Source organism: Aotus nancymaae, unplaced genomic scaffold (genome assembly GCF_030222135.1).
Source record: "Aotus nancymaae isolate 86718 unplaced genomic scaffold, 86718_ANA_hifiasm-v0.15.2.pri h1tg000015l_0, whole genome shotgun sequence".
NCBI lineage: Eukaryota > Metazoa > Chordata > Mammalia > Primates > Aotidae > Aotus > Aotus nancymaae.
The window spans coordinates 9,937,829-9,945,657 of NW_026988426.1; positions in this window are offsets into that span (position 1 = coordinate 9,937,829).

The following is a 7,829-nucleotide window of genomic DNA, read 5'->3' on the forward strand; positions in this document are numbered from 1 at the left end:
AAGCCTATTCTGTCTTCGGGGGCAACTGACACTCAGCATATGCTGATTGGTGCCACGTGGACATGGGGGTCCAGTGTTAGCGGATCTTACATGCTTTCTAAAGAAATTGGACACATCAATTTGTATTTGAAATTTCCTGGCCGGGTGTGGTGATTCACGCCTGTAATCCCAGAACTTTGGGAGACTGAGGTGGGCGGATTACCTGAGGTCAGCAGTTCAAGACCAGCCTGGTCAACATGGCAAAACCCCGTCTCTACTAAAAATACAAAAAATAAAAAAATAAAAAAAATAACTGGGTGTGGTGGTAGGCACCTGTAATCCCAGCTACTCAGGAGCCTGAGGCAGGAGAATCGCTTGAACCTGGCAGGCAGAGGTTGCAGTAAGCTGAGATCATGCCATTGCATTCCAGCCTGGGTGACAGAGCAAAACTCCGTCTAAAAAAAAAAAAAAAAGGCTGGGCACAGTGGCTTACGTCTGTAATCCCAGCACTTTGAGAGGCCGAGGCGGGTGGATCGTGAGGTCAGGAGATCAAGACCATCCTGGCCAATACAGTGAAACCCTGTCTCTATCAAAAATACAAAACAATTAGCTGTGGGTGGTGGTGTATGCCTGTGGTCTCAGCCATTCAGCTGAGGCAGGAGAATCACTTGAACTCAGGAGGTGGAGGCTGCAGGGAACCAAGATGCCCCACTGCACTCCAGCCTGGGCAACAGAGCGAGACTTTCTTGATTAAAAAAAAAGAAATTTGGCCGGGCACAGTGGCTCACGCCTATAATCCTAGCACTTTGGGAGGCTGAGGTGGGTGGATCACCTGAGGTCAGGAGTTCAAGACCAGCCTGGCCATCATGGTGAAATCCCATGTTAAAAAAAAAAAAATTCCAATTATTAAAATGTCAGCTCAAATTTTCCTTAAAAAGTAGATGGGCCAAGTACGATATGTTCTGGACTATGAGCTGCCAGTCTGCCATCTCCAGAGTAGGTTCTTTTGTTGTTGTTGTTTGTTTGTTTTTTGAGACAGGGTCTCCCTCTGCACTCAGGCTGGAGTGCACTGGTGCAATAATAACTTACTGTAGCCTCAACCTCCCAGGCTCAGGTGATTCTCCTGCCTTAGCCTCTTGAGTAGCTGGGACCACTATTCAAGGTAGTGTGCCACAACTTGACTAATTTTTTTTTTTTTTGAGATGGAGTCTCACTCTGTCACCCAGGCTGGAGTGCAGTTGCATGATCTTGGCTCACTGAAACCTCTGCAGGCCTGGCTAATTTTTTAAAAAATTATTTGTAGCGCAGAGTCTTCCTATGTTGCTCCGGCCGGTCTTGAGCTTGTGGGCTTAAGCAATTCCCCACCTCAGCTTCCCAAAAGGCATGAGCCATTGTGCTAGCCCACATTAGGTGTTTTTAAAGCTGTCTTTCTGCTGGAATGTTCTGTGGAGGGAGCAGTGAACAGGGAAGGAGGAAAAGAAGAAGGGATAGCAGGAGCCACTGGGGAATCTCTTTGAGATCCAGTTTGCCAGGAGAGGAAGAAGGCCTGGCCTTTCCTGGCTCTTGTTTAAGTTAACCCTTCTTTTCCTCTTGCTGCTGGCTCTCACTTGGGAGAAACGTAATGGCCCAAGCCTTAGGAGTGTCTGAGCAGGTTTGAACAGCACGCTTCAGTGTGTGGCTGGAGAAGCGGGGCTGCAGCTCTCAGTGCTGGTGGAAGGACAGAGAGGAGACCACCATCCTAGTCCAGAAGAGGCTGAGGCTGAGGCCTCCAAGTGGACCGCTCCCTGTGCCCTGGCCTGCTGCTAGCCCTGGAGGAGCCCCGGATGTCCTCCCGACTGGGCCTGTGTGTCAGGGAGAGAGAATGTAGTCTGTGGTCAGTGTGGCTGACGGCCAGCCTGGCAGATGGCCAGAGCCCAGAGCTGGCTGGGAAGGAGCATAAACAAGGCGCCTGGTGGGCAGCTGTGACCCAGAATCTTCCAGCAGAAGAGCAGTGAGGAGGGAGGGGGGATACCAGGGGGACCCTCACCCCGATTCCCCAGGCTGCCCAGGACTCAAGCATCAGTCAGGGACAGCATAGGGCTCCCTGAGGCACCGGGCAAGCAGCTGCCGCAGAAAGAACTCGAGAAGCCCACCTGGAAGGGGTCTCCTGAGACTCTGTGATCCAATAACTCTGTGATTCAGTTTTTCTCACACTGTAGAATCTCTCTGTACAGAAAACATATGTGGTTTTCCCTTGCCCAGCATCCATTCTGCTCCTTCTATTAGCAGCATACTAGTTATCCTCCGGGAAGCCACCCCGCCTCCACTCTAGGTCCATGCGGTTTGAGTGAGGCTGACTTTGCCTTTCCACCCTCCCAGCTCGAGGGTGGGCATGTGTGCCAAGCCTGGCCAATCAGTAGATTTCTTCTTCTGCTGGATCCAGTGAGACCCAATCCAAGGGATTTTGATGGAATTCTTGGAAAAAGTAAAATTGCCAGCAATTGGCTTGATGCATAGCTGGAGGTGCTGGGGGGCATCTGGTTCTGACATGGGAGGAGCTTGCCTGAGAATGAAGCCATCACAGAGAAAGACATCATAGAGAGGGAGGAAGAGGACAACAGAGTGATTAATTGACACATGTAAGAGATAGAAAAAGACCTGAGACTTGGTAAAAATGGTTTGAGCTCCTAAATCCAGTTTTTTTTTTTAAATTTTTTGAAATCATTATATATATATATATATTTTTTTTTTTAAAGATGGGTTTCACCATATTGGTCAGGCTAGTCTTGAAGTCCTGACCTCAGGTAATCCACCCGCCTCAGCCTCCCAAAGTGCTGGGATTAGAGGCGTGAGCCACTACTTCCGGCCTAAATCCAGTTTTAAATGACGTAGTCGGTATCTAATCCCTGGGCTTTCCAGTGAAGGGGTCCAGGATATGCCGCCATGGGCATAAAAATTACTTTGAGCAGAAGGTATTTGAGTTCCTGAAATCTTTGATCTGCCTAAAAGTAGAGCCTCTCAAAAGAACAATTATAAATCCCCTCCCATAGCAATCAGGGAAGATTGACTCTTATCTCTGAAGAGTAGAAGTCACCACACCTAAACACATAGTCACAAAATTATCATATCTCCCATCTATTCTCCTAAGGGCCCATTTATCTTTTATTCTAAAAGCCTTGTGTTCCTGTAAGTGCCCTTCTCCCTTTTCCTTCCTCTATTGAGATGGTGTATAAACTCCCAATTCTAAAGCCGTCCTGAGTCACATTTTTCCATTAAATCCTGTAGGGACATGATTAAATGATTAAATCTGTCTCTTCTCATGCTAATCTGTCTTTTGTCAGTTTAATTTGCAGGCCCCCAGTCATTATCCTAAGAAAGTAGAGGAAAACTTTTCCCTGCCCCGCCTCCACCTGCTCACCTAAGCTTCCGTGACTCCAATGTTCTACACAAGTCTGTGATTTACCTAAGAACAAAATTCTACTTCATTTTCTTCACAGCAGAAAGAAGATAGCAATGAACCTGGGGCCCCTTAAAACCTACCCTGATTGCTTGAAATCAGAGAGATTTGCCAATGAAATCTCAAGAATCATGGCTGCATTTCTGCCCTGTCATCACCCCCAGTGTTATCGGAAAAGAGGGTCCCAATCCAGACCTCAAGAGAGGGTTCTTGGATCTCATGAAAAAAAGAGTTCGGGGAGAGTCCATAGAGTAAAATGGAAGCAAGTTTATTAAGGAAGGAAAGGAAGTAAAGAATGGCTACTCCATAGGCAGAGCAGCAGCTTGGGCTGCTGGACGAAGGATACTTACAGTTATTGCTTGATTATATGCTAAACAAGGGGTGGATTATTCATGAGTTTTCTGGAATAGGGGCAGGCAATTCCTGGAGCTGAGGGTTCCTCCCATTTTAGACCTTATAGGGTAACTTCCTGATGTTGCCATGGCATTTGTAAACTGACGTAGTGCTGGTGGGAGTGTCTTTTAGCATGCCACTGCATTATAATTAGGGTATAATGAGCAGTGGGGACGACCAGAGGTCACTTTCATCACCATCTTGGTTTTGGTGGGTTTTGGCTGGTGTCTTTACTGCAACCCGTTTTATCAGCAAGGTCTTTATGACCTGTATCTTGTGCTGACCTCCTGTCTCATCATCCCATGACTAAGGATGTCTTAACTTCCTGGGAATGCAGTCCAGTAGGTCTCAGCCTTATTTTACCCAGCTCCTGTTTAAGATGGAGTTACACTGGTTCAAACGCCTCTGACAACAACATATACCCTAGGCAGCCTTGATTTCCAGAGCCCAAACCCACAAAGAGAATGTCATAGGTCCTAGTAGTGTCCTTCATTCATCTGTCAATTCAACACACATGTATGGAGCACCAACTGTGTTCAAAGATGTTCTTGTTCTCAGAGATCTTAGATTTTGGTGAGGAAAACAGACCAGTAAAAAGAATTTCATCAGAATGTGATTAGTGCTGTATTAGAGGTAAGTACAGAGAAGTGGCCTCTAGACCAGGGGGAGGCGGCAGGCATGACATAGCTGCTTCCTGAAGGAAGTAACCCTTTAGCTGAATTCCACAGGATGAGGAGTCAGGCAGGAGAGAGGGCAGAGGAAGAGCTTTCCAGACAAGCAAAGGAGCAGCTGAAGTGCCAAATCCAAAGCATGGGAGAGGCTGTGGCTTGTAGGAGGAATTGGTTGAGGTAGAGTTGGTGTGGGTAGAGGCTCCCCATTGGGGAATAGGGTGGCTGGCCCGTTGTTTGACAAGCTGACTTTGATGAGGGCTGCTTCCTATGTGTAAGAATATACAGACAGCAAGCAATACAGCCCAGTCCCAAACCCGAGCCCAGGGCAAAGCCTGACTCATGCCCACAGAGTAGAAAACAAGCTGGTATATCCCCAGCCAGGGTTCCAAGCCAAGAGGTATGGCAGAGCCTTTGAGCATATGTATTGGTGAGATCCACACCCACAGTGGGCACTTGACTCTTTCCCTATTGGAAATTACTGTAGGCCACTAAAGGCAGGGCCCAGAGACGCTTTGCAAAGATCTTCCTTCTTCTCTCCCACTCCCCAATTCCTCCTAGATTTCCCTGTTTCCCATGCATGTCCCTGAGCTCTGCAGGGCCTGTGAGGACAGGAAACGATCATGGGTAAAAGTGGGTGCTTTGTGGAGTCAGACAACCTCCAGTTCCATTCCTTGCTGGGCCATTATTGAGAGTGTGACCTTCTTTTTTTTTTTTTTTTAATTTGGCTTTTTTTGAGGGGTGGGGTGAAGGACACAGCCTCACTCTGTTGCTGAGGCTGGAATATAGTGGTGTGAGCATAGCTCACTGCAGCCTCAAACTTCTGGACTCAAGCAATACTCCTGCCTCAGCCTCCCATGTAGCTGTGACTATAGGTGCACACCACCATGCCCAGCTAATTTTTTTTTTTATTTAGTAGAGACAAGGTTTTGCTATGTTGCCCAGTCTGGTCTTTAACTTCTGGCCTCAAGCAATCTGGCTTCCCAAAGTACTGGGATTACAGGCATGAGCCACTGTGACTGGCAAGAGTGTAACCTTTTTTAATTCAAATTTTTATTTATTTTTTTTCTGAAACAGGGTCTCACTCTGTTACCCAGGCTGGAGTGCAGTGGTGCAATCTCAACTCACTGCACCCTCCACCTCCTGGGCTCAAGTGATTCTCCTGCCTCAGCCTCCCGAGTAGCTGGGACTACAGGTGCCTGCCACCATGCCTGGCTAATTTTTGTATTTTTGGTAGAGATGGGGGTTTCATCACATTGGTCAGCCTGGTCTCGAACTCCTGCCCTTAAGTGATCCACCTGTCTTAGCATCCCAAAGTGCTGGGATTACAGGTGTGAGCCATTGCGCCCAGCTGAGTGTGACCTTCTGACACAATCTGTCTGTGTCTGTCTCCTCTTCTGCAAAATGAAGATTATAGTACAGATTACATGAAGTAATGCATATATAGTGAAACGGTCATGAATTCACTCATTGACTCTTTTGTCTGTGGAGCATTCCTTTCTTCAAGAATCCATGCTATTCATTTATGTGCTCTGCTGAGACTTTCAGTCAGAGCCTTGGCCTCTTCCTGGGCACAGGGTGGGGGCACAGACCATGCCCAGCCAATCATGAGATCCCTGTTTTGGCAACTGTGATTGGTCCCCGAGGTGGGCTCAAGCCTCAAGAAGGTCAACCAGTACCTACCTTGGGAAAGGACTGCTTCTTCCTGGGGTTACTGAATTGGGAGAATATGAATCTGGAGAAAGCCTGTCTATCTGTGGATGGATGAAGTCACTTCTTCGAAGGAAATAAAGCCAAGATGATGAAGATGATGTAGACATCATCATGTATTACTTGAAGCAATATTCACTTTAGGACTTCCCAATTCCACGAGCCAATTAATAAGTTGGGTTTTCCTTATTTAGTTAGGGTTCCTTTACCTGCAGTCACAAGAATCTTTTTTTTTTTTTTTTTTTTGAGACGGAGTTTCGCTCTTGTTACCCAGGCTGGAATGCAATGGCGCGATCTCGGCTCACCGCAACCTCCGTCTCCTGGGTTCAAACAATTCTCCTGCCTCAGCCTCCCGAGTAGCTGGGAGTACAGGCATGTGCCACCATGCCCAGCTAATTTTTGTATTTTTAGTAGAGACGGGGTTTCACCATGTTGACCAGGATGGTCTCGATCTCTTGACCTCGTGATCCACCCATCTCAGCCTCCCAAAGTGCTGGGATTATAGGCGTGAGCCACTGCACCCGGCCAGTCACAAGAATCTTAATTGTTTGCCATGCAAAGCCCTGAGCACAGTATCTTCCACATACAAAGGTCTCAGCAAATTTTCACTACAATAAGGAGGTGGAAATGATCTTATCCCCCTTCACCACCCCTGTTTTTACTCCCAGAACACAGTTTCACTTCTTCTCCTTCTGGTCTGCTGGCTATGTGTGCTTTCCATTGGCAAGAATGGGGTGGGGGTCAGGGATACAGTGAGAGGCAAGCCAGACTATCCAGTGCCTGCCAGACAGAGAGCATGGGAGCTTTGGGCCCACCACTAAGGTTCCCAGCCTGGTCACTGTATGTGATTGGAATCAGCTGCATGGTAGAGCAGGAATAAGCTGGAGTCAGACCAACCTAGTTTAAATTCCATTGCTAGAGCTTTGTGACCTACAAAAGGTCACTTTATCTTGCCAGGCTTCTGTTTCCTTGTCTATAAAACCAAGACAATAATGACCCCTGTTTCTCCACGGGAAGTTGTGAGGATTAAATGAGAAAGAGAAACCTATTATTAATATTGTGATTAGGCCGGGCGCGGTGGGCGCGGTGGCTCATGCCTGTAATCACAGTACTTTGGGAGGCCGAGGCAGGTGGATCATGAGGTCAAGAGATCCAGACCATCCTGGCCAACATGGGAAACCCCGTCTCTACTAAAAATACAAAAATTAGCTGGGTGTGGTGGCACACGCCTATAGTCCCAGCTACTCAGGAGGCTGAGGCAGGAGAATTGCTTGAACCCGGGAGGCGGAGGTTGCAGTTAGCTGAGATTGCACCACTGCACTCCAGCCTGGCGCCTGGTGATGGACCACGACTCTGTCTCAAAATAAAAAAACCAGAAATATTGTGATTAATATGTTCCAGGCATCGGTCTAAGCACTTTGCAAACTATTAGTCTAATTAACCTTCATAACAAACCTGCATGGCAGGTATTATTATTCTTCCTACTTAAAAGATAAAGGAATTGTGTCCAGGTGTGGTGGCTCATGCCTGTAATCCCAGTACTTTGGGAGACCAAGGCAAGCAGATCACCTGAGGTCAAGAGTTCAAGACCAGCCTGGCCAACATGGTGAAACCCCCTCTCTACCAAAAATACAAAAATTAAC